A 5,409-nucleotide genomic window follows, 5' to 3' on the forward strand; every position below is an offset into this window, starting at 1 on the left:
TTTAATGTGGAGGGAAATAATTTTAGTTTTTGGGGATTGGTGGTATAGTCATACCCCCGGCATAATACATCAAACTCAAACAGAAATGCATCTGGATCCTCTGATGTTAGGCCATGGAATGTAGGAATATTCTGGAGAGGAATGGCCTTCATAGGTGCATTAACTGCAATGTCCACGATGGGATATTGCAGTGTGGAGGTTTGAGGTGTTTGTTGGTTCTAGGCCATTTTATCAAATATGTGCCAATACCCTTCTGGGATTTCCAGAGGGTTATTCCTAGGATGACTAGAAGGAGTAGGAATGAGCTTAACAACACTTCCCTGGTCTGGGATAATGAGTGTTCCTTGCTGAACTACTATCTGGGGGGATCTTAGCTCCTCAGGTTCTTCTGCTTTGTTTTGGATGATCTTGACAGCACTCCCCTTATCTGGGTTGCTGAGTGTTTGAACTATTTCGAGAGGGCATCTTGGCTCTTCTGTTTCCCCTATTTCTCCTCCCCCTTCACGGAGATTACTAGAATTCCCTTCTTGTAAAGAAATTGGGAAAGAATTCTCAATTTCTTGAAAATCTTGCTTAGTCTCTTATGTTTTGCTCTGCACCTCAGCAAAGGCTACAGATGGTGAGCCTGTGGCCCGAAGGGAGCTAGTAAGTTGTCTAGAAGCAACTTTTCTAGGACCCACTGATGGCTAAGATTCGGCTTTCTTAACGATATCGTCCATGAAGGTTGATCGACCAAGGGTCACCGGTCCTTTAGCTTTGTCAGGTTTGGGTAGTGGTTTTGGATTATTTTCAAGTTTTTTCTTCTTAGTCATACACACAACTCAAATATTTATTTCTACCCAAAAAAATTAACAATTCTACTGGAAAGAAGGTGGGGAGTAGGGCTTTTACATGCTCCGTATGCAGGTTCTTACCTTCCGTTTTTAATACCCAATTCTCTCCTAACAGGCACTCATCAGATGCACACTACTCTTTTAAAAAAAAATGGCTACACTCTCCCCAACAACGGTGCCAAAAATGTTGAGTGATAAAAGGTGTCTTTTTAAGTCCTATTTATCCTACATTAATTATCAATCCGAGTAAGATTTTGTATTTCAAGAGTGTACACAGTTTGTGGTGGCTATTTATTCAAGAGTAATGTTTTTAAATTGCAGTACAGTGCTTTCAAATACAAGAGTAAACGGATGCTTGAAATGAAACTTACTTGCAATTAAAAGAAACTCAATGCTCTGAAACTAAATCATTCACTCAGGAAATTAACAGCAATTATCGGTCAAGGATACAGTAGCAATAACTCTTTCCTCTTTTAACTGATGTAAATGAAATCAAACATAAATAAGATCCTCAATCTGAGAACTCTGACAGTAATAGCCAATGTCCTTTACAGTTGTTGATCTCACACACCACACTAAATAACCGATTGGGAATGACAATGAATTAAATCAATAATGTTGTTGATAGAAAAGGGATAATTATGCTAACTATAACAACGCTAAAAGGCAAAACCAAATGATTGTAGAAAGGAAATGAACAGCGGAACTTATGAAACTGTAATGAACAACAAAGTTAATTTACTGGAATGAACAACAAAGCTCTATAATATAAATGAACAACATAACAATATAGTTGCAGAAAATAATAATCTTATTATGACGAGAAGGAACAACAACGCAATTCAGTTACAACATATATAATGGAGCAATTAATTAAATCTAGAAACAAGAAACAGTAAAGAAATGTGATTCCAATAAACAAAGATCAAACTAAACCATCACACAATAGAGATCGTAAAAGAATGGTACAGAATAGCAAGTGGATCCACCAGGGCCGAGCCCTTAGCCGCTAGTGAAGCACCGCCGGACTACTTCGGTATAGAAGAAAGAACAACAACCGGATTATGTATTAATCATATGCAAAAATGGTTACAGCCAGTCGTACTCTGTTTTAATCAACGAGAGTCGATGATCAAAGTAAAAGTACAACCCAAGAGAAAATCATTGTAATTAAGTAGACATAGGGGGTCATGTATTTTTAGGAAGTTGGATTCCTGATTGATAAATTAATGTAATATTAGGCTTTTTGGGAGCATTCAACCCAAGAGAAAATCATTGTAATTAAGTAGACAAAGGGGGGTAATGTCTTTTAGGGGAGATAGTTTCCTAAGTCTCAAGTTAATGTAATATTTAGTCTTTTAAGTGATTTAATTAGATAATGTGAGATGTTTGTAAATGCTCTCGAATAAATGAGAACATGAGTGGGCAATAATGACCAAAGAGTTTAAAGTCAATTAGGACTCTTTAAGCAGTCCCATGATTCGAGGAACTAAGGAGAGCTCTTAGGAATTAAATGGAGATTAGAAGTGGACGTAGAGGATAGAGGAGTTAGGAGTTAGTTCAGTAGATTTAGGAGTCGAAATAGGATTAGTTCAACAAACCTTTATGGTATAAATGTAAGCCTACGGGCAGAGTGCAAGGTGGAGGCCACTGATAGTTCAAGATCAGGCCTGTGAGAGACACAGAGTCTCAAATGTAATCATTTGTTTATACTTATGTATGCAGAGGTTTATTCCTAGCTATGTAAACGTGTGAAATGAGTATTTTATGAATGAATTACATATGAATTCGTAGGTTCTGTAACAGGGTTGTAGGCAGAATTATGTAGAACATGCAGAGGAGAGAATGATTAAGAGGAATCATCACGGGTCTTAGAATCCAATTAAAGAAATAGAGTGAAGCTCTTGATCTGAATTGGATCCTTAAACATTTCCATGACTGTTTCAAATTATGTCAGGCTTCAAAATCTCATGAATAACGAGCTTATCAGAAATGACCTCTGGACAATGGCAATTTGTGGCCAGCACGGAACAACGAGGACCCTCGGTCAAAGCGCACTGATCGTTGGCCCATGGAGACCATGCATGGATGCAAATTGGCAATTAGAAGCCAAAATCTAGAAACAGAGGCAGTTTCTAATCGCGTATCACAGGGCAAAACTCTCAATGAAGGAAAGCCCCGAGTGCTCGGTCATGAGGAAAACAAGAAACTGTGCGGAAATTGTCAGAAGGTGGGTCCCGCGCCCAAAACCGGTAGGATATGGCGTGCACTTCGAGCAATAAGCGGGTTTAGCCGAGTTCAGCGCAATGCCACACACCAGGCGAAGTGTTTCCAGCGGATGAGAGAGAAAATCACTTACATTGCGTGAGTAACAGTCGAGCAACTTACTCGCACGATATAGACGGAGATCGTAGAATCTAGAGGTTCCATATCAACGGCGGAGAATTAACTCGATGGATGACCATATTCGACGGGGAAATAGATTGAGGCACATAAATATTTGAGGTCTGGCATGACCGATGAGCTGGTAGAAGAATCAATTTCGCGGGAAAATCCTGGAGTAACGGAAGTAATGATCATTTAAAGAAAACTGACACTCAGTTCGTAAGGCGACAAGTGGCCACCTCTCTGCGCAACATTACACAGCAATGATGACACAGAGAAGGGGAATTCCAGCGGACCGAGGCAGGTGATCCAGAGAGCCGGGAAGAGGAAACGAACAGTCAGAGAGCAAATTGGCTTTAAGCCACAAACAGACAAAGAGTAGAGGGGATAGAAGTAGGGAAAAGAAGCAAATTGCAGAGAATAGAGAAGCTGAGCTGATCTACAGAGCAAAGGCAGCATTGAGCAGACAGAACAGAGAGAGTCTGAGAGTTTGTGAACTACAGAGAAGGCTTGACAGGTTCAAGAAAATCCTCTATGTAGACCTGCTAGGTATTGAGTACCAAATTGGACTCATACCACAGAGACCAGTCGACGTCAAGATTCAGTAAGGGGAGTCTGTGTACTCTAGAGACTTGCGGGATCCAAGCACAATCCTACTTATAATTCTCTGTTAAGTGAGACTCGAATTGATCTCCTTATTGTAAAATCTCTACTTTAAGACACAATAGAAAATGCCACCACTGAAGGCTGGACCAGGAGACGTAGCCTAGGAGGATTGGGTGAACTCCTTATTACATTTTTTGTGTTTTTTTTTTTTTGTATTTGCTTACTGTGTTTCTCTTACTGTTCCAAGTGCATGTGTATTTCGCAATCTTATCAATCTGTTGGTTAAAATAACATAGGCAGACCCCAACACATGGGTCTGTAATACCTTCATTAATTAACTGATATCATTCACGAGTGATTTTTAGATCAAGTGGTATTAGAGCTCTAGGTTGTTTAAGGTTATACAAGCTTGTGCTGTATTTTGTTGTTGAATGCTTACTAGATCAAAGCTTAAATTAGGAGAAGGAGAGTTGGTTGAGACTAACCTGGAAATTGGAAGAGTCTATCCTCAGAAGAAAATGTCAGAGGAAAGTCCCTTGGGGCCAGACCCTCAATTCATAGATAGTTTCCTGGCCATGAGGTCCATGGTAGAGGAAATGTATAGGGACTTTAGGAAACATAAAGATGAGGACTCATCAGGCTCCAAGCAAGATAAAGGAGAAGAAGAGTCTCTCCTCCATGACCACTCAAAAGGCAAAGGGAAAGAAGAAAGCTTTCTCACACCTCCTAATAGCCCTGAACATAAAAAGAAGACATCTTTGATCAAATTAGATGTTAAATTTGATTTACCAATATATGATGGAGAGTTGAATGCAGAGAAGCTGGATAATTGGATCAGACAAATTGATGTTTATTGCAGAGTGCAGAGTATCGACTCAGACAAGAGTAAGATTCAGCTGGCCAGCCTACACCTTGGAGGCACTGCCTTGGTATGGTGGGAAGGTGGGACACAAGCTGACATGAAGAAACATGGTAAGATTCTTTCTGTCTAGAGTGAATTTGTTTCTGCAATCAAAAAGCAGTTCTATCCACTAGCTTACATGCAGCAAGCTATAATGAGCTGGCAAACTATTCGCCAATTGAAAGGCCAAAGTGTACAGGGTTACACCCAAGAATTTAGGAAGAGAGCTTTGATTCTAGGAATTTCATTAGACTCACCTGAGACTCTGTTGAAGTACATAGGTGGTCTACACAACTACATGAGGCACACTATCCTCATGTTTAATCCAACTAGTATAGATGAGGTATCTGTCCAAGCTACACATCTAGAAGCTAGAGGAAAGAATGGGAACCCAGAAGTTGGAGGATCATCCAAGCCCATTGCAAGCAAGAATAAGGAGAAAAGAAAATAAAAATGGAAAGAGAGGAAGGCCAACACTGCATAGAAAAGAAATTCTTCATGCACTCACTGTAAGAAGGATGGGCATGATGATGAGCACTATTGGATTCTGCATCCGGAGCTGAGACCTAAGAAGTTCGAGAGCAAGAAGAAGAAGATTGCTGCAGCTATTCAGAAAGATTTGGGGTCGGACTCAGGAGATGAAACAACCATTGCAACCACAGGTATAAAAGGTTGTCCGCTTTA

Source organism: Pinus tabuliformis, chromosome 9 (assembly GCF_031772625.1).
Source record: "Pinus tabuliformis cultivar Carrire ecotype Pingquan chromosome 9, CPIR1, whole genome shotgun sequence".
In the NCBI taxonomy this organism is placed as follows: Eukaryota; Viridiplantae; Streptophyta; class Pinopsida; order Pinales; family Pinaceae; genus Pinus; species Pinus tabuliformis.